Genomic DNA, 23,396 nt, shown 5'->3' with positions numbered 1-23,396 from the left:
CATTCTAAATATTGAATAATTTATCCAACTGTCCATCCAGAATCTCTGATTTATAGACCTGATATATCCTAATTATATCTCCTGATGATTTTTGTGAGGTGTCAGGAGGTCACTGTCTATTTCTCCATGGAGGAGTGGGAGTATTTAGAAGGACACAAGGATCTCTACAAGGACGTCATGATGGAGAATCAGCCGCCACTCACATCACCGGGTAAGAGGAGACTTTATTGTAAAGCAGAGAGCAGTACGGAGGGTCCACTTAGATCCCCCATCATCTGATAAACACATAGAAACAATGTATTCAGTCAGTGTGTGCGTTTCCTACAGATGGATCCAGTAATGAGAACCCACCAGAGAGATGTCCCTATCCTCTGTATTCCTGGGATTCCACACAAGAAGATCAATCCCCATCCACCTGCATGATTGGTTAGGTGGGACTGAGCATGTAGGCCTAAAAATATATTTGCGGTATGGGGTAACATTCCTATATGTCATCTCTTGCTTCTTTTTACAAATGTATTCTTTCATCTTTGGGGTTTAGGATGAAAAACTAAAAGGAATTAAGGTTGATGTTAAAGAGGAAAAAGAAGAGACATTGGTGAGTGGAGATCAGCAGTCTATGGAGGAGGGTTGTCCTCTGTATTCCCGGGATTCTACATGGGAAGGTCATCACTATACAGAGAATGATCAGGTAGATGCGACCGGGCAAATAAAGTAAAAAAAATTCTGTAAGAGGACATTCTTCTGTGTCATCTCTTATTATTGGCAGCAGTGTTTCCATATGTTATAATATATCATCTCTACTATCTTGATCTGATATTTAGAATGAAGAACGGAAAGACATGAAAGTTGAGTATAAACAGGAAGAAAAAGAGACGTTGGTGAGTGGAGATCAGCAGTCTATGGAGGAGGGGGAGATGATTATGGGAAGCAAACTGGAGCAATTCTCTCTACATATGGAGACAAGTAAGTCATAAACACTAAATGCAGAAAGTTCATATTCTACTTATCTAAGCATAAGACATGTAGTTACATGGTTTGAAATATATCATATGTCCACTGAGTAAAAAAAAATCCAAAGTGGCAGTTGATCCAGTGGAGGACAGAAAAGCCACATACAGTTTGTCCATAATTCATTAAGTTAAAAAAGTTCCTTCTTTGTTCCATAAGGCAGATAATTCCCCAGATCAACATTCTACAATGATTCTTACAAACTATAGAATCTCTTCCAGTCTGCTAGAACAAGTTTCTGTGGAAGACTATGAAAGGTCCATCTCCATTTATCAATATAACGTTATGTCCCCAACAAAAGGTCAGGAGGAGGCAGGGCTGTGTATGAAGGCAAGCAGGGTGGAGGCAATTGTAATGTAAGCTGTTACAGCGTGCTATCCTGCTCTGTGATCCCACGGCTTTCCTCTTCCTCCAGTCATGATCCGGCCACCCTCTCTCTTCCTCTGTCCAGGCGAGGCTGCAATGATGGGCACAGTGAGGTTGCAGTGGTGGGCACAGTGAGGCTGCAATGGTGGGCACAGTGAGGCTGCAGTGGTGGGCACAGTGAGGCTGCAATGGTGGGCACTAGGGATGGGCCGAACACTCCCCGGTTCGGTTCGCACCAGAACTTGCGAACAGACAAAAACTTCGCACGAACGTTAGAACCCCATTGAAGTCTATGGGACGCGAACGTTTAAAATCAAAAGTGCTCATTTTAAAGTCTAATTTGCATGATATTTTCCTAAAAAGTGTTTGGGGACCTGGGTCCTGCCCCATGGGACATGTATCAATGCAAAAAAAAGTTTTAAAAACGGCCGTTTTTTCGGGAGCAATGATTTTAATAATGCTTAAAGTCAAACAATAAAAGTGTAATATTCCTTTAAATTTCGTACCTGGGGGGTGTCTATAGTATTCCTGTAAAGGGGCGCATGTTTCCCATGTTTAGAACAGTCTGACAGCAGAGTGACATTTCAAAGGAAAAAAAGTCATTTAAAACTACTCGCGGCTATTTAATGAATTGCTGGTCCGACAATACACATAAAAGTTCATTGATAAAAACTGCATGGGATTTCCCCACAGGGGAACCCCGAACCAAAATTAAAAAAAAAAACTGGTGTGGGGGTCCCCCTAAATTACATACCAGGCCCTTCAGGTCTGGTATGGATATTAAGGGGAGCCCCGCGCCAAAATTTAAAAAAAAAATGACGTAGGGGTCCCTCTCAAAATTCATACCAGAGCTGAAGGCTCTGGTATGGATTTTAAGGGGAACCCCGCACCAAAATTAAAAAAAAAAATTGGCATGGGGTCCCCCCAAAAATCCATACCAGACCCTTATCCGAGCACGCAACCTGGCAGGCCGCAGGAAAAGAGGGGGGAAGAGAGAGCGCCCCCCTCCTGAACCGTACCAGGCCACATGCCCTCAACATTGGGAGGGTGCTATGGGGTAGCCCACCAAAGCACCTTGTCCCCATGTTGATAAGGACAAGGGCCTCATCCCCACAACCCTTGGCCGGTGGTTGTGGGGGTCTGCGGGCGGAGGGCTTATCGGAATCTGGAAGCCCCCTTTAACAAGTGGACCCCCAGATCCCGCCCCCCCCCGTGTGAAATAGTAAGGGGGTACTTCCTACCATTTCACAAAAAAACTGTCAAAAATGTTAAAAATGACAAGAGACAGTTTTTGACTATTCCTTTATTTAAAGTCTTTTTTTCCATCTTCTATCTACTTTCTTCTATCTTCCTCGGTTTCTTCCTCCATCTTCTTCCTCCGATCCTCTGCTTCTTTCTCCGGTGTTCTCGTCCGGCATCTCCCTCCGCGGCATCTTCTTCTCTTCATCTTCTTATCTTCATCTTCTTCTCTTCATCTTCTTTTCGGGCCGCTCCACGTCCATGATTGGATGGAAGGCTCCCGCTGTGTGACGCTTCTCTCTTCATCTTTTTCTCCGCATCCATGATGGCATGGGGGGAGGCTCCCGCTGTGTGACGCTTTTCGTCTTCTGACTGTTCTTATATAACAAAGGGCAGGGTGACCCCGCCCCCTCTGATGCACGGGGACTTGACGGGGGCTTCCCTGTGGCATTCCCCGTGACGCCAGAGGGGGGCAGGTTCACCGTTATATAAGAACAGTCAGAAGACGAGAAGCGCCACACAGCGGGAGCCTCCCATCCAATCATGGATGCAGAGCGGCCCGAAAAGAAGATGAAGACAAGAAGATACCAGATACATCCAAAATACAGAACCATTTATCCAACTGTCCATCAAAAGCCTCTGGTTTATAGACCAGAAACATCCAAAATATAGAACCATTTATCCAACCGTACATCCGGAGCCTCTGGTTTATAGACCAGACACATCTAAAATATAGAACCATTTATCCAACTGTACATCCGCAGCCTCTGGTTTATAGACTGGATACATCCAAAATATAGAACCATTTATCCAACTGTACATCCGCAGCCTCTGGTTTATAGACCGGATACATCCAAAATATAAAACCATTTATCCAACCCTACATCCGGAGACTCTGGCTTATAGACCAGACACATCCAAAATATAGAACCATTTATCCAACTGTACATCCGCAGCCTCTGGTTTATAGACCGGATACATCCAAAATATAGAACCATTTATCCAACTGTACATCCGCAGCCTCTGGTTTGTAGACCAGATACATCCAAAATATAGAGCCATTTATCCAACTGTACATCCGCAGCCTCTGGTTTATAGACCGGATACATCCAAAATATAAAACCAGTTATCCAACCGTACATCCAGAGACTCTGGCTTATAGACCAGACACATCCAAAATATAGAACCATTTATCCAACTGTACATCCGCAGCCTCTGGTTTATAGACTGGATACATCCAAAATACAGAACCATTTATCTTCTAACTGTCCATCCAGAGCCTCTTGTTTGTAGACCAGATACATCCTCAATATAGAGCCATTTATCTAAGTTTTATTCCAGAGCTGCTGGTTTTAGGCCAGCTTCATCCTAAATATAGAACCATTTATCCATGTTTTACTTCAGAACCTCTGGTTTATAGACCAGATATACTGTATCCTAAATATAGAGCCATTTATCCAACTGTTTATCCAGAGCCTTTGGTTTTTAGACCAGCTACATCCTTATCCACCTATGGACCAGCCACTGTAGTCTTTATATGTAGGTAGTTGATAGCTGCCATAAACAGCGGACGGTTCTCTTTCAGATAAAAGTGGCTTCTGCGGCGTATTCACTGCCAGATCACTTTTATAGGGAGTGGGAGAGGGGCTCTCCTCCCGCCGTGCTCTGGTAGTCTCTGCCACTTACCAGAGCCGTCGGTAGCGGCGTAGACGATCACGTTCTTTCTCCTCACAGGCCTGGAGCTGAGTTAGGAAAAGATGGCCCCCACTTGGCTACACAACATTGGATGGGGGAAGCGACATCTAACATCACTTCTACCCCATGGTCTTAAAGGGCAATTTTTTTTAAAAGACATTTATTTATATTTTATTGCATTTAAGTATAAGATCTGTGAGATCTGAGTTCTTTTTGACCTCAGATCTCAGATTTAAGAGGTCCTGTCATGCCTTTTTTCTATTACAAGGGATGTTTACATTCCTTGTAATAGGAAAAAAAGCGACCCACATTTTTTTTTTTAAAGGACAATGTAAAAATAAAAAAATTAAATAAATAATAATTCATTTTCTTTAAAGCGCCCCGTCCCACCGAGCTTGCACGCAGAATTGAACGCATATGTAAATCGCGCCCGTATATGAAAATGGTGTTCAAACCACACATGTAAGATATCGCCACGTTCGTTAGAGCAAGAGCAATAATTCTAGCACTAGACCTCCTCTATAAGTCAAAACCTGTAGACATTTTTAAACATCGCCTATGGAGATTTTTAAGGGTCAAAGTTTGTCACCATTCCATGAGGGGGCGCAATTTTGAAGCATGACATGTTGGCATAACATTATCTTTCACAATATTAAAAAATTGGTTTAACTTTACTGTTGTCTTGTTTTTTAATTCAAAAAAGTGTATTTTTTCCAAATAAATTGCGCTTGTAAGACCGCTGCGCAAATACGGTGTGACATAAAGTATTGCAATGACTGTTAATTTATTCCCTAGAGTGTCTGAAAAAAAATATATATATATTTAATATAATGTTTTGGGGTTCTAAGTAATTTCTAGCAAAAAAAAATATTTTAACTTGTAAACACCAAGTTTGAAAAATAGGCCTGGTCCTTAAGTGGTTACTATAGAGCCATTTATCCAACTGACCATCCAAAGACTCTGGTTTATAGACCGGATACAACCTAAATATAGAACCGTGTATCCAACTGTACATCCAGAGCTTCTGGTTTATAGTCCAGCTATATCTTAAATATAGAGCCATTTCTCCAAAAGTACACAGACAGGATACAGCATAAGCATAGAGACATTTTTCCAAGTTTTACTAAAGAGCCTCTGGTTTATATGCCAGATACATCCTAAATATAGAACCATTTAACTCCAGAGCCACTGGTTTTAGGCCAGATTCCTGATAAATATAGAGCCATTTATCTAAGTTTTATTCCAGAGTCTCTGGTTTATAGACCAGACACTTCTTAAATATAGAGTCATTTATCCAACTGTACATCCAGAGCCTTTAGTTTATAGACCAGATGCATACTAAATATAGAACCATGTATTCAACTGTACATCCAGAGTCTCCGGTTTGTAGACCAGATACATACTAAATATAGAGCCAGTTTTTTTAAGTTTTACTCCAGAGCCTCTGGTTTATAGGCCAGATTCATCCTAAATATAAAGCCATTTTCCATGTATGATTTCAGAGTCTCTGCTTTATGGACCAGATACATCCTAAATATAGAGCCGTTTATCAAAGTTTTAGTCCAGAGCCTCTTGTTAAAAGACCAGTCACATCCTAATTATAAAGATATTTATCCAGCTGTCCATTCTGAAACTCTGGTTTATAAACCAGATACAAACGAATTATAGAACAATTTATCCAACTGTACACCCAGAGCCTCTGATTTGCAGACCAGAAACATCCTACATATAGAACCATTTATCCAAATGTGCATCCAGAGCTATTGGTTTAAAGACCAGCTACATCCTAAATATAGAGCCATTTATACAGCTGACCATCCAGATTCTCTGATTTATAGAAAAGATACATCCTAAATATAGAACAATTTATCCAACTGTCCACACAGAGCCTCAAGTTTGTAGACCATATACATCCTAAATACAGAGCCAATTATCCAACCTTATATCCAGAGCCTCTGGTTTATAGACTGGATACATCCTAAATATAGAACCATTTATCCAAGTTTTACTCGAGAGCCTCTTGTCTATAGACCAGATACAGTATATCCTAAATACAGAGCCAATTATCCAACCTTATATCCAGAGCCTCTGGTTTATAGACAGGGTACTTCATAAGCATAGAGCCATTTATCCAACTGTCCATCCAGAGCCTCTGGTTTACATACATAGATCCATGTATTCAACTGTACATTCAGAGTTTCAGGTTTTTAGACCAGATAAATCCTAAATATAGTGCTATTTATCCATCTGTCCATGCAGGACCTCTGGTTTATAGACCAAATTCATCCTAAATATAGATCAGTTTCTCCAACTGTACATCCAGAGCGTATGGTTTATAGACTGGATCATGCTAAATATAGAGCCATTTATCTAACTGTCCATTCAGATTTATAGAAAAGATACATCCTAAATATTGAACCATTTATCCAACTGTCCATCCAGAGCCTCTGCTTTGTAGGCCAGAAAAATCCTAAATACAGAGCCAATTAGCCAACTGTATACCCAGATCCTCTTGTTTATAGACCAAATACATCCTAAATATACAGCAATATATCCACATTTTACTACAGAGCCTCTGCTTTATTGACCAGATACTTCTTAAATATAGAGCCATTTATCCAAGTTTTACTCCAGACCCTCTTGTTTTTTTGACCAGATACATCCTAAGGCCCCTTTCACACTGGGGCGGGAGGTGCGCCGGCGGTAAAGCGCCGCTATTATTAGCGGCATTTTACCGTCATTTTAGCGGCAGTTTTCGGCCACTAGCGGGGCGGTTTTACACCCGCTAGCGGCCCAGAAAGGCTTAAAAACCACCGCAAAGTGCCTCTGCAGAGGCACTTTGCCGGCGGTATTGCCGCGCTGCCCCATTGATTTCAGTGGTGGCAGGAGTGGTGTATACCCATGTACCACAGCAAAATTAGATTTCTAAAGGAAAAATTGTAATTTAAAACTGATCGCAGCTGTAATGAATTGTCAGGTCTCGGCAATATAGATAAGTCCATTACCAGGCCCTTTGGGTCTGGTATTTATATTAAGAGGAACCCCGAACCAAAATTTAAAAAAATTGCGTGGGGGTCCCCCTAAAATCCATACCAGGCCCTTCAGGTCTGATATGAAAATTAGGGGAACCCTGTGCCAAATTTAAAAACAAAATGGCGTAGGGGTCCCCTCAAAATCCATACCAGACCTCTGGTATGGATTTTAAGGGGAACCCTGCATCAAATTTTTTAAAAAAATGGCATAGGGGTCCCCCCAATATCCATACCAGACCCTTATCCGAGCACGCAAGCTGGCAGGCCACAGGAAAAGAGGAGGGGACGAGAGAGCGTGAAGTAGAATAGTAAAGTATCGAACCAGGCAGAACTTCAGCAATGCAGGTTTATTAACAGCTGATAACATACAGGTTTATGTTCAAAATATTACAATATACAGGTCTAATTTATACAGTTTCTTACAATGCATGCATATTAGATATAAATATTCTTATCCTCTAACCAAATTGAAAAGATTGTGAAGTGTTCTCACCTTGAACCAGAATGGGTCTTTACTGCCAATTCTTGGGAACCTCTCAACTGATAGGGACCAGCCTGATCTGCCGATGGTCTGGTCCCCTCACAGAGTTCTGGGTTCCAGCTCGACCAAGTTCTTGAGGGAAATTCACCTGAGACCACATTCTGGAACAAGTTAAGAAGTCTTCTCTGACTCGTACGAGGAGACAAGTTGTGGACAGATACTTGCCCATTGGTTCTGACCTCTATGACCCGTGCAATAGGGCAGCATACATAGAGTTCAGCCTTATGAGCTCCTATCTGACTTGTCTGTCTAACAATTGCAGAGCTTGCATTTATATACACTTTTACAAGTCTTATCTCAACTTATCTCTTACATATGATTGGTCGCTAAGATCTACATCAAAGTAACCAACCATAAATCTGACACCTGTTCTACAACCAGATAAACTTAATTATTCCCAAAATTCCTATATGTTCATTAAAGTGATTTATAACTGGTTTTGTCCAATTAAAAACACCTGTATAGAGACAGTCTGGCACCCAGCTGTGTTATCAGACTCTCCTTATCTTGATACTAGCTTCAAGGATTTGCAGATTTACAACTTTGAGACAATTAACTTTCAATAACCCCACCAGATGTTTTATATGTTTCACTATATGCATGTATTTTAACAGTTTTAATGAGGGCACAAGCAGACCTTTGTTTGACCCTGTCAAACTTAATTAATGTTCTGTACATAACTTTCCTGTATTCCACCTAATTATTTTAACCACCTGTTTTCTTATCTGTCTGAGAAAATTCTTCATAACTTGAATCTATTCTAATGAACTTTCATCCAGTAGACTATCTTAATACATTTTCGAGAACACCTGTTTACAAGTACTTGTCATAAAGCAGAGGTCATTTAAAGTTCAACACTTAAAAATGAAGACTTTCTAAATCTGGAAAACACAGTATACATTATTAAAGATTAACAATTGTTGCTTTACTTATTGAATAATAATATTGATAAAACCACTACTATATAATAATATAAATAATAATAATAATAATTATCAATAAATATATGCAAATCAATATATACAATATGAAATACATTGGCTAATATGAGATTCCACAACATTTCCCCCCTGTTGAGGCTTCACACAAGCCTCACAGCAATTACAATACAGATCACCCACCATGCTCCTCAGAGACCCCATGCACCCAACACTGATCACATAAATTGTCCAAAAAAAATAAAAATAAATCAGTCCAAAAAATAAAAAATAAATAAATCAGTCCAATCAAAAACACACTGCATCTTCTTCTGTAGCTGCAATAAATAAATAAATCAGTCCAATCAAAAACACTGCATCTTCTTCTGTAGCTGCAAAGTCCTTCTCCATATGTGGCACGGAAAACATAGTTGTCAGTCTCAGTGGCATTGTGATCATTCTTGCCACAAACTACTTGCAACAGGCAACAGTTACTCAGCCACATCACATCAAGGATAACAGGGAAGAGGAACAATCCGTTCAGTTAGTGAATGAAAGCCAAGTATGTGGTCCCAAGGAGCATTCAGCAGACTCGGTCCCATAAGGCTCTGCCTTTTCCTGCATAGGTCTTTTCAGCTTAGCCAAGTGCTTGATGTGTCTGGAGAGATCTCCTTCATCATCATTTGCTGGTCCAGTATCATAGCACAAGCTGCTTTGGATGCTGTAAGACACAAGTTCAGTGCATACCTGTTCTGCAAGGATACAAGTCTCAGATTTTCCAGTTCCTCCTTTTATGCATGAAATCCTTCCTTTGTAGCAATTAACATTTGTAACAAGTTGCATCATGTCTTCTGCGATCACCCGATATTTGTCTGGATATAAAATACACTTCAAAAATATAGTTATAAAAAATAAAAATAAAAATAAAGTCAGTGTCAGGATACAATAGGACTCTGGCAAGCATTTCAGGGCAACCTACAAAGCAATGGCTCCTACACTCTCATCTTATCTAATAACTTAATTTAGTGGCTTCCTTTTACTTCTACAACATCCGCTAAAATAATATACATGTATCTATATAGTTTTATCATAATACAATACTCTTACAATATTAATAATATTTATTATTATAAATCCTTTCAAGTACATGTTTTCACTACAAAGTATTTTATATAGACTATTCTTTTTACATTTCCCAACCTATACTATTTCCCATACAATAATTGTAAAATTTTTATCATTTCTTAACCTTGACTCCAACTATCAGTCACTATTACCCTGGTCATGTCTAACTGTCAATATAGTCAGTCCAGAAATTTCATTAGTTTTAATTTTGTAGTCTTCCCACAAAGTTTGCTAAACCCAAAACCATTTCACTTTTTGTCCATTTCTGCACATACTATACTGCAGAATATTATACAATAACAGTCAGCATGGGTCTCTTCTGTCAGTCACTGCTATACTGTCTAAGTCAGTAGCCTACCTCTCCTATGTCTTAAAACATGAATTATAAAACAATATCAAGACAAATATCATAACATATCCTATAAAGCATTAATAGCATACAGTCTTTAGCGATAATGTCATACTCATTACATTACACCTCTCCACTTTTTTTTTTTTTTTTAAGCAAAAAATGATAAAACTATTTGTTTATAATGATTGAACATTTACTCAAAGTGGAACTCTACTCACAAAATGTGATAAAATAAGGTTCATTTAGCAAGAAAAATACATTCCACATTAATTATTATGCTACCATTTTACTGAAACCCATAACCTTTGAGCAGCAGTAGAATTTCAGGCTGTCAGCAGACTGTCCTCTAGATTTTAATCAGTGCAAAAATAGAGCACAACTGAGCCTGTGTAGAGCAGGGTGGAACAGTGGATTTTAAACAGTATAGGCACTTGTGTTTTTTTACTGTGTGTCATAGCTACACCTGCAAAAGGGGTCAGCCTCAAGTGATCCAGCAGGAATTAAGTTTCTGACCAAAGTTCCACTTTAAGGTGTTCACAATAATAATACTTATAACATATATAACAAACAAAACAACAGCAAGTCTCTACATACAAAGTATCACATATAATTAATTAGCATTGTCCATTACTGAAATACTTCCAATGTCTTTGTCTGCAACAGTCTCTTGTATGTATTCCACTTGCACTTATGTGAATAACACTCTTGGTAATCTCAGTCAGACTTTGACTACTATAGAAATGGAAAATGTCACTGTCACAAATGTGGATTTAAACTGACACTTGAATTGTGAATTCTTCCACTTCCTTTTATGATCTTTAATGTACTTGCAGTCATCAAGGGTTACTGACATACATTCCTTTAGTGGCTTTGATTGGAACACGAGATCACATCTAAAACAAGGATCTGTTTAGAAACAAAACTACACCAATTTGGTTAATTATTTTAAACACATGAACATTTTATCTCCCACTGTACAGCATGAAGTCTAAGCAACTATGATCTGCCTCTAGAACTCCTAAATTTAGTGACAAATATATCCAAAGTTTCATATGGCCCAGCAAATTGTATTTAATTTGGTCTACAACAGCCCATACAACCTATCCACCAATGACTATGAGTGTGGACACAAGGTTCTATTGTCTATGCCAAGCATAGAGCAAAATGGAACTGATTTTTCATAAAAATGGGTACAATTATCTGATATCAGTGCTGTATACACTCCAAGCCTGGGAAAAATTTCCCACATCAGACACTTAGCTGTTGTCTCATACATTTGCATGACCATATGAAAAACTGTGATTTACGTTAAAAGGAGCATACATTTATTAAAGTATATCTATATCTACAGCTTTGTTCTTTCATTGCAATAAAGTCTATATACAGGCACACAAAATAGACTTTGAAGAACTACATTTTGTGAAACTACATTGTGATTGATTATAAGTAAAAGGAAATCAAAATAAAATTACATTGTGATTGTTCATAATTAAAAAGAAATCAAAATAAAATTACATGGTCACTTGCACAGTCTGTTAAATCTAAAGAGGTTAAGAAAATGTGCATTACTATGTCCCTTCCTTAAGAATAATTATATACAAATTTTATTGTTAATTAGATCATATTAATGCAGAGTGACCCTAATCAAAAAACTGACTTTGCCACCTGTAGTAGCATAACTAGGAACTTGAATAATAAAAAAATCAAAAGGAGTGAAATTTTACAAAGTATAACTTTACATATGAAAACGTGCTGGCTGCTCCTGGAATAAAGAAACAAATTATTTATTTAGGCAAACTAATAATCAACCTGATAATTACTAAATATTGTAATCAGGTAGGACAAAATAAGTTCTAGCCAATACCAATAAGGGACCTTGCTCACCAGAGCTTACAAGCTAAGATTCAAAATTAAGACTCTAATTATCTAATTCACCCCCCTGTATGTGCTACATATAGCACATATAATAAGATGGTAGCACTGTTGTTACCATGCATCACTCTTCACTATTCTTTTTAGAAAATAAGAAACAAAAATAAATTTGGAGTTCCCTTGTACCAAATAAATCCCATTACTATTTTTGTAATTACTACTAAGTAGGCAAATATATAAAGATGACAGTATACATAATACTGTACAATAAGATAGGGACATGACAAAATAAACAACAAAAGCTACAAGGGAGAATAAGCACCATACTTACAAGAGTGATACACTAAAAATAAAATTCACCTTGCACTACTGCAGTCCATAATATAAAAGACAGAATACCTATTATAACCTACAGTTTATATTCTAAAAAAAATCAACAAATGTTTAAGAATAAGAACGTATTCTGAGATTTTATTTATTTTCTGGTCAGCTCATCCAGTTTCTGTCTAAAGGCACCTATACGTGCCCCTTTCATCTTGGTACAGAGCTCTGAGATGAGCTGTCACAAAAAGTTATTCAATGCTTTTGCACATAAGCTCCTAAACACATACTGAAAAAAAAAAAACGTCTAACATGTAAAACCTACAACTGTAAAATCTGTTAAGCATGACATTAATTACATTAGCGGCATTGAATTTATCTACAGATTTTTTTTTTTTTTTTTTTTCAGAAGCAGTATGCTGGATACAAAAAAAAAATATGGGTGAACTTTGTGTCGTAAATTACTTAAAACAAACAACTTTCTTTTTTCTACAGTTTAAATAACTTCTAACTCCCTCAGCTCATTCATGGCGCTATCTAGCTGAGGTACATATTTAAAGAATATAAAAAAAAAAATAATGAATCGTGCCTTCAACACACACACTCACTCACTGCCAATAACATGTAGAACTTTGATGCTAAAGTCAATCAGTCACCATAGATGTATCAATCCCTAGCCTCTCCATGAAAGACACATACAATCATTCACTTAGGGATTCATTTCACACCTCATACAAAAAAAATCACACACACACACACATTTAACTCATATAAATATAAATCCTCCTAACAAATACTAATAACAAGTGTCACAAAATCAAAGATATGACACAGAAAGTTATAATTGTATTTGTATGGAAGATACATACCATTTCCCTATTCATCATACACTATGCAGAATTCAGCATCAGTTACATACTTCTTACAATTCACTCATAGAACTAACACACAGGGTCCTTTCACACCAACGTTTTTACAACCACTACAGAATTATTCTAACCTAATATGGGAGATGATCAGTCTCCCTCACACATACAATATTCCCTAACAGTCTACAAAGATTACAAAGAAATTAACTTACATTTGTGAACATTCATTAACAAAATGTCATTATCTTCTGTTTTCTATATAGCAATACAGTCACTCCACCTAGCAAAGTATGCATACACATGAACACAAATTCCTGACTATATATAAATATACAAATATTCACAGAATTATTAAAACTGACAGGTTAGTTAGTAATTACTTATGGACAGCAGTGCTCAGAGTAAAGCCAATAGGCACCGTACGCGCATACGTCTCCTTACCAAAATGCTTGTCTCAAGACACAAAAACCGCCAAGCCCTGCTTGCCACGGCGATCAGGAATGTCTCAACCTGATCTTAACTCAGTTAGTACACAGACCGTTATAACAGATACATATAAACACATACACTTATAGCACAAAGACAATACATACCTTTTAACTTTGTTAACAAATGGAGCTCCAAAACCTTTACCTTATTTACCTGTCAGGACTTACCTCTCCTGACATTTCTAAACTCATGAGTATTATTTTACACCACAATTATTATGTTCAATAATATACAAAACAAAGGTACCTTTTTCTACTAGTAGCTACATATCAGTACTGTTTTTGTTTTTAACTTAGGCTTTCCAGGGGTCTGATAACCCCAAAGCCTCCTCCAGATTGATTGCCAATCCAGGATACCAACATGCATGTAAATTTAGGCAACTCAAGAACCTCTTCCAAATTGGACTTACCAGTCTAGGATACCAATTCTTCCAGAACTCTTGTAGGGCTAGCATACCAATCGAAAGTAAACCTCTTCTAGACCGATTTACTCGGTCTAGGATACCAACATGCATGTTAAAGGTAGGTTCTCCAGGGGTCAAAACATTTACCCCAAAACCTCGTCCAGACCTTTTGTAGGTCTAGGATACCAATCAAAATATACCTCTTCTAGACCGATTTACTCAGTCTAGGATACCAACATGCATGTTAAAGGTAGGTTCTCCAGGGGTCAAAACATTTACCCCAAAACCTCATCCAGACCTCTTGTAGGTCTAGGATACCAATCAAAATATACCTCTTCTAGACTGATTTACTCAGTCTAGGATACCAACATGCATGTTAAAGGTAGGTTCTCCAGGGGTCAAAACATTTACCCCAAAACCTCGTCCAGACCTCTTGTAGGTCTAGGATACCAATCAAAATATACCTCTTCTAGACTGATTTACTCAGTCTAGGATACCAACATGCATGTTAAAGGTAGGTTCTCCAGGGGTCAAAACATTTACCCCAAAACCTCGTCCAGACCTCTTGTAGGTCTAGGATACCAATCAAAATATACCTCTTCTAGACTGATTTACTCAGTCTAGGATACCAACATGCATGTTAAAGGTAGGTTCTCCAGGGGTCAAAACATTTACCCCAAAACCTCGTCCAGACCTCTTGTAGGTCTAGGATACCAATCAAAATATACCTCTTCTAGACTGATTTATTCAGTCTAGGATACCAACATGCATGTTAAAGGTAGGTTCACACAGAGAGTAGCTAGCCTTCTACAGGGGTACCCCTCTGGAAAAATTTTTCCATTTTTTTTTTTTTTTTTTTTGTTTTGTTACCCAGGGTATTTCATCCTGTACAATACATTTTAAGGCATTCACAGTTGAGAAAACCCAACCTACCATCACAAAGATCTGCCTGGTGGACAGCGATACCCCAACAACAACCACCTGCCCCTCCTAGCGCTAGCAAAACACGGCACAACACAATGCAGAACTAATAATAGGTGTCTGCTAACCTGATATAAATTGCGCAAAATTGTGTTGAGCTCAGTGCCTCACCAGCATGGAGTTAGGCAAGATCGGAGTTGAGGTTATGCTGTCCCCGTACGGGCCACCAAATGAAGTAGAATAGTAAAGTATCGAACCAGGCAGAACTTCAGCAATGCAGGTTTATTAACAGCTGATAACATACAGGTTTATGTTCAAAATATTACAATATACAGGTCTAATTTATACAGTTTCTTACAATGCATGCATATTAGATATAAATATTCTTATCCTCTAACCAAATTGAAAAGATTGTGAAGTGTTCTCACCTTGAACCAGAATGGGTCTTTACTGCCAATTCTTGGGAACCTCTCACCTGATAGGGACCAGCCTGATCTGCCGATGGTCTGGTCCTCTCACAGAGTTCTGGGTTCCAGCTCGACCAAGTTCTTGAGGGAAATTCACCTGAGACCACATTCTGGAACAAGTTAAGAAGTCTTCTCTGACTCGTACGAGGAGACAAGTTGTGGACAGATACTTGCCCATTGGTTCTGACCTCTATGACCCGTGCAATAGGGCAGCATACATAGAGTTCAGCCTTATGAGCTCCTATCTGACTTGTCTGTCTAACAATTGCAGAGCTTGCATTTATATACACTTTTACAAGTCTTATCTCAACTTATCTCTTACATATGATTGGTCGCTAAGATCTACATCAAAGTAACCAACCATAAATCTGACACCTGTTCTACAACCAGATAAACTTAATTATTCCCAAAATTCCTATATGTTCATTAAAGTGATTTATAACTGGTTTTGTCCAATTAAAAACACCTGTATAGAGACAGTCTGGCACCCAGCTGTGTTATCAGACTCTCCTTATCTTGATACTAGCTTCAAGGATTTGCAGATTTACAACTTTGAGACAATTAACTTTCAATAACCCCACCAGATGTTTTATATGTTTCACTATATGCATGTATTTTAACAGTTTTAATGAGGGCACAAGCAGACCTTTAATTGACCCTGTCAAACTTAATTAATGTTCTGTACATAACTTTCCTGTATTCCACCTAATTATTTTAACCACCTGTTTTCTTATCTGTCTGAGAAAATTCTTCATAACTTGAATCTATTCTAATGAACTTTCATCCAGTAGACTATCTTAATACATTTTCGAGAACACCTGTTTACAAGTACTTGTCATAAAGCAGAGGTCATTTAAAGTTCAACACTTAAAAATGAAGACTTTCTAAATCTGGAAAACACAGTATACATTATTAAAGATTAACAATTGTTGCTTTACTTATTGAATAATAATATTGATAAAACCACTACTATATAATAATATAAATAATAATAATAATAATTATCAATAAATATATGCAAATCAATATATACAATATGAAATACATTGGCTAATATGAGATTCCACAACAAGCGCCCCCCCTGAACCGTACCTGGCCACATGCCCTCAACATGGGGAGCGTGCTTTGGGGTCTGACCCCAAAGCACCTTGTCCCCATGTTAATGGGGACAAGGGCCTCATCCCCACAACCGTGGTTGTGGGGGTATGTGGGCAGGGGGCTTATCGGAATCTGGAAGCCCCCTTTACCAAGGGGACCTCCAGATCCCGGCCTCCTCCCCTATGTGAATTGGTAATGGGGTACATTGTACCCCTACCATTTGACAAAAAAAGTGTCAAAAATGGTAAAAAAGAGAAGAGACAGCTTGGGACAAGTCCTTCATTAAAAATTAAAAATGTCCCACAATGTAAATTCACGCCGCCCAACGAACCGAAAAAAAAGAAAAAAAAGCTGCAACTGTTCTGCCTCCATGGGAGGCTCCCGCCAACTGATGCTTCTTCTTTGTGACAGTTCTTATATAACTGAGGGCGGGGCCACCCGGTGACATAAATGGGTGACCCCGCCCCCCTCTGACGCCATGGGGAGGCCACGGGGAAGCCCCCGTGGTGTCAGAGGGTCGTTCCTTTTTCTGTCCTTCTTGTTTCTTTTCTTCTCCATTTTTCTATATGCAACTCATTTGTCCCCTCCTGCCTTTACAACTTATCTTAACATAGGCATTCCCCCTCTCCTTGTCTTTTTGCCAGGGCAGCCATCAGAAATTTTTGGGCCCCTTACACAGCTTTAGACCTGGGCCCCCCGCCCCCCCGAGCCTGTCCACCAACATTCCCCAGGGCTTGCCTATGGGCCATCCTACCGAATCCGCACACCGGTCACCTCACCTGTAGGCACTCAGCCCCCCCTCAATCCTGTATATATGTCAGCCCCCCTCACACCTGTATATTTGTCAGCCCCCCCTCACACCTGTATATATGTCAGCCCCCCCACACACACCTGTATATATGGCAGCCCCCCTCACACACACCTGTATATATGTCAGCCCCCCCACACACACCTGTATATATGTCAGCGCCCCCCCCCACACCTGTATATATGTCAGCACCCCCCACACACAAGTGTATATATGTCAGCCACCCCCCTACACACACCTGTATATATGTCAACGCCCCCCCTCCCCTTCACCCGTCCTGCCTTCTTCTGGCCCAGGCGGGCCCCTTACAGCTGTAACGGCTGTACCCCCCTGATGGCGGCCCTGCTGACACCATGTCACAAGCCAGCAGCGAAGACTTCGCCTCTGCCCCTTTGTCACCCTCCGTGGGTTCAGAGAGCGGCAGCACTCAGTCCCCCAGGGCTTGGACCATCCCCAAGCTTACAGGGGAGCTGCTGCGCAGGGGTATTTCCTGTTCCGCCACAGCCAGGATAGGCTGCTTTTCCCACCACCAGCAGCAGCCCAGCCCGGCACCCAGGCATCCCTGCAGTCAATCTCCTCGGCTATTGCCCAACTCCACTCTGTGGTGACCACACTGTCCACAGCAGTCGCTGATGTCCAGGCCAGAGTGGGAGCCCTGGAAGTGAGCCCAGCCGCTGCCCTACCGGACCCGGTCACCATCACCATCCCGACGCCTTCACCCGCAGGTATGCCAGAGATCTTCACTACTGTCTTCCCTTTGCATCTCGTCCCAGCTGGCATCAGGAAGGACAACTTGGACGGCAAGGATGTTAACCTAGCTTCCCTCCTCATATCAGTTCACGATGTGGCCGCAAACAAATCATATACCTGGGGAGACATCTCAGTGGTCCTCAAAGCTAAGGACCCTAGGCTCAACCGCAAGCTCACCATCACCGGGTTTGTGCTAGCCTTCAGGAAGGTTAGAGATGTCCTTTGGATGGCCAACCTCAGTATCTACATGCAGTGGTGGACTTGGGTTACAAGCACAGAGGGTTTTCATTCTACAACTTCCACCGGTCGTTCTCAGCCAAAAGCAGCAGCCAGACTTTCACAGTTCCAGATCACCACCAACTGGAGTATAATCCATACAGAGCTGTTATGCCACCACTTTGCGGGTCTACGCTCCCCACTTTGTGCCATCTGCCAGTCTGACACCCATACAGTAAACTGGTGCTCCGATGCAGGTGGTAGACACCTCTCCAACTTTTCCTCCACCTCTGGTGCTGGTCAAGGCTTGCTCACCCTCATATAGCCACCCCATGTGGACAAGTTAGGACGACCGATTCTGTCAGTGGGGGGCGAGTCAATCTGCAACAATTAAAACTTCGGGACTTGCAACTTCAGTTAGTGTCGTCTCCTTCATGTTTGCCTCTCATGTCATAAAGCGCATTCCAAACTCACATGCGGCATTAAGCAGCAAAGTACATCATGACTAGGCCGAGTGCACGTCGGGTGGCTTGGGTTTTACCTCTCCTCTCACCTCAATCCCTCCCTGGCGGTCTTCCTCGTGCAGGGATTGACATCAGGATTCCATGCTGGCCTCATCACGCTGCCCCACTTGACCCACGAATGCAGGAACCTCCTCTCAGCTGCCACCGATGAGTTAGCCAGTACCTTGTTACAATCCGAACTGGACCGGGGGTACATGATCTGCCCCTTTACCAAGTCGCCTTTCACTATCTGGAGAGTCAGCCCTATTGGACTTGTCAAGGGCAAGTTTTCAAATAAACTTTGTTTAGTGTACGACTTGTCTGCGCCTCATTGTTCTCACATCCCAAGTTAAACTCCCTAATACCCTCTGAGGAATTTTCCCTTAAATATACATCAGTCAACCTAGCTATTCAAGCCATTTTTAGCATAAGAGTAGGCGCTTGGCTGTCCAAAGTGGACATCTCAGACGCATTCAAATTACTGCCCATCGAGCCATCCCTCTGGGGATGGCATGGCATCAAGTGGAAAGGTTTGTAATACTTTGCCACTAGGTTGACATTTGGCTTTAAAAGCAGCCCGTGGCCGATACCAGTCCATTTCCTGGATCCTGTCACACCAGGCACAGTGCCAGAAAGTGATTCACTATCTTGATGACTTCCTGCTCATCGAAAAACCCGGTGGAAGCTTGGAAAGCTTAAAGCAGGATTCCGGCCAGCTAAAAATTTTTAAAGTCAGCAGCTACAAACACTATAGATGCTGTCTTTAAATAAGTAGACTTACCTGTCCTGGATGCCCGCGATGTCGGCCGCCCGAGGCCGAAGCATCCCTCGGCTTTTGGGTCCTGGCACCACTATCCTAGGTAAGGGAAACAGGCAGTGGAGCCTTGCGGCTTCACTGCCAGTTTCCTACTGAGCACGCGCGAGCGGCGTGGCGATCTGTGAATGGCCCCGTGGTGTTCTGGGAACACACACAATTCCCAGAAGACAACGGCGCCGCTCACCGAGGAGAAGAACATGCCGTGGAATAGGAAGAGGCAGATTAGGAAGACTGCCTAGCAACAAGAGTTTAGGTAAGTATTAAAAAAAAATTTTTTCCAAAGTTTTTTTTTACATTTTTTACGATTTTTGGTGGCATTTTTTTCCCCAGGGTGGCCCTCCACTTTAAGAGTGGTATTTGGTAATCTCAATGTGCCCATAGCAGAGAATAAAGTGGACGGCCCGGAACAGCCTATCACCTTCTTGGGTGTCGCGCTGGACACACGCTCTATTCAGGCCAGCCTGTCTCTCGATAAGTTGGCGCAGATCAGATCGGTCATTCACACCTTTACCCTTACTGGAGGGCAGCTGCAATCTCTGCTTGGCATGCTTAATTTGGCCATGAGGATCATCCCTCAGGGGCGGTCCTTTATTTTTGCGCCTCTTGGTTTTTCTCTCGCAAGAGCAAGACCCCGACCAAATTCTCAAGCTGGACACAGCAGCAATAGCAGATTTGTCAATGTGGGATGAATTTCTCACAAACTGGAATGGTATATCAATGTTCATTCCGTCAGTATCCTCTTCTTCACCTCGGGTAGTCATGGACGCCGCAGCCTCTACAGGCTTCGCTAATGTAGCCAGGAGCTGGCTATTATGCCTGCAATTCAGAGACATTTTTGCTGTGTTAATAATGTGGGGTTGGCTCCCTCTAGTGTTTGCTAGACTCTATGTGTCATTTCCTTTTCTTGTGCCATGATTCAGAGCAAAGCATCATGGGATATGTAGTTCAGAATGCTGAAGTTTCAATGCCAGCAAGACTGATCTGAACTATAATTAACAGAATGCTGTGTAGACAGAACAGACTGCTGGGAAAGGATATAAAAGGGCTGGTGCGGCCTATATCTTCCTCTTGGGACGCCGTTTGACTCTGCCAGCAGGAGGTCTGTGTGCTAGTGAGCTGCTATTAATTTATGGCCTACACAGCACGGAGCCATTCAGCTATACCCAGAGGGACCTCTGTGGATAGCATCCCTTCTTACCTGCTGCGGACCAAGGGGTGTTCCAGGTTATCCAGACACGCCTGCACTTCAGATCCAAGTAGGCCACAGCATGGCGCGGCGGGTGCCATTTCCCAGAGCCAGGATACAGAGAGAGTTCCTGATAGAGTCTTCTTCATCACCTACATGTTGCCAGCTGTATCTAAGACACTGCTTTCAGACTTCATTCACACAGTACAGCTTGGTGGTACTTGTAGTTCCACTGGAAGTCAGTTCTTATGCTATATCGAACACTGAAAGCAGACATCTATGCCTTGTTCACATTATTGATTCTTGTAGCTGCACTGGATAACACCATTAGGATCATCCGAGAGGAAGTTATAATACAACAAGGATACCTTAAAGTTCTTCCAAATTTGCTATACCCTATTATCCAGGATTACCTTAGTTACAATACAACAAGCCTAGCTGAAGACATCTGGATTTCAAAGAATACCCTTTTACCTTTTGTTATCCTTTTCTTCATCTGCTTTAATTCCATCGGACTTCATTTAAAGGGAGCCAGCCAATTTGAATATAATAGTCCGCATATTGGTTTCTTTATGTTGTGCAAGTTTTAATGGCCTATGGGTTGAGGAGACAGAAGGGAGGAGCCTGACATAGAAGATACAGTGCCAGCTCTCTACCCTCCTGCTGACCTGTTCACATAGGTGTCTGTGATTTGGTTAATATCTGTGTTCATTTACAGTTGAAGGAAATTCAGATCACTATGTTGCCTTTTTCATAAGTATAAAGTATTTGTAAGTGTGCCTTTTTATTATCTTACAGTATTGAGATATACTTATTTCTGTGTTTTCACAAATACAGTAAACAAACTTGAACTGTTTCATTGATACTGTGTGAGTCTCTCCTTCTTAATACAGTTGGTAAGATGACTGAACCCAGGGTGTCAGAGGTAATGAAGGATTTGCAGAGTTGAGGTAATCAGTGGGGTACAGTCTATGAGCAGCCCTCATGGGGGTACCACTACACTGCAATTTTTGGGCCATCATTGGTTTGCAAGGCCATGGCCACCAGAAATCCACATGAACCCCGGGTTCAGTCAGTCATCCTTACGCTTCGAAATCTACACCATTGTGGCAGCACCTGGGCAGGACAAACAAGTGAAGTGATCTTTGCCACAGACAATCAGGCCACAGCTAATATCGTAAACAAAGGCAGGTCCAAATCACTAGCCATCATGTCCTTCCTGCTCAGGCTGGTGCAATTATCCCTGCAGCATCAGTTCAATGTGCATTGCATCTATATCCCGGGCAAGGGCAACGTCTCGGCCGACGCACTGTCACGTTTTAACTATGCATTATTCTTTTTGCAGGAACCTGGAGCTGACCCGACCACTTCGCTTATCCCACCTTGGTCGCAGCTGACGCTGGGTTAAAGGAACACCTACACAATGCGACCCGCCTCATAAATCAGTCATTATCCCGCAACACACTGAAGGCCTACCACACCGCCTGGAACACCGACGATGGGTTTCTAGCCTCATAACCTGGGGCAGTGTCGGAAGACATCAAGCATGTCCTGGCCTTTATTTCATAATGCCACACGCAGCTGGCTCTATCACATAATACCATCATACTCTAATTAGCTGGCATCCAGCATTTTGTCTCCTTACAGGAACCTGCTAAGCCATCCCTGTTTGCAGCCTATGCAGTCAAATCCATCCTACGCGGTATCCAGAGGCAGCGGCCCGTAGACCAATAGCAAGCGCTTACCCATTACTAGTGCCATCTTCAGGGACATGTCTACCATCCTTTCACGCTCCCCGTTCAGGTTCTTTTCCAGCCTGGTCATCCAAGCAGCCATCTACTTGGCCTTCTACGGCTTCTTAAGGCCAAGCGAGTTCACCATCACTGGCTCCAGCTGTCAGATACTATGCAGAAGCCATCTGACATGCCAACAAGATCACTTTGTCCTACACCTCATAATGTCCAAAACGCAACAGTCCGGACCCAGGGTAGAGGTCAAGCTTTTCCAGACCCACAACGCCTGGTGCCCAGTGGCGGATCTAAACCAGTTATCTCATCTGCCCCACCTATCGGAGTCTAGCCAGTTGCTACCTTTCCTTACCAACCATCTGAGTGGTAGCCAGTTCACCAGACACATTAGGATCCTCTTGCTTAACCTAGGATTTGACCCCAGCCACTATTCTGGACATTCCTTCCGGATCAGAGCAGCGTCAGCCGCATCACAACACCGGGTACCATACCATGTCATCAGGAAGTTGGGCAGGTGGAAATCAGCTTGCTTTGCTCGATATATTCTCAAACCTCAAGTAGAGATGTTGCAAGCCTTCAGCAAGCTTGCTCAGTAGTACATTACCAGCTCAATCAAATAGTTACCTCCCTATCCAAGTGTTTTTGCCCCC

General features: G+C 41.4%; 1 protein-coding gene across 1 annotated transcript in view; it reads left to right on the top strand.

The window, feature by feature from the left end:
• The window catches only part of LOC141106894 (uncharacterized), a 96,585-nt gene that overhangs the window by 25,965 nt on the left and 47,224 nt on the right, over positions 1-23,396 (top strand).

Source organism: Aquarana catesbeiana, linkage group LG08 (genome assembly GCF_042186555.1).
Source record: "Aquarana catesbeiana isolate 2022-GZ linkage group LG08, ASM4218655v1, whole genome shotgun sequence".
In the NCBI taxonomy this organism is placed as follows: Eukaryota; Metazoa; Chordata; class Amphibia; order Anura; family Ranidae; genus Aquarana; species Aquarana catesbeiana.
This window is presented reverse-complemented; position numbering and strand designations above follow the sequence as displayed.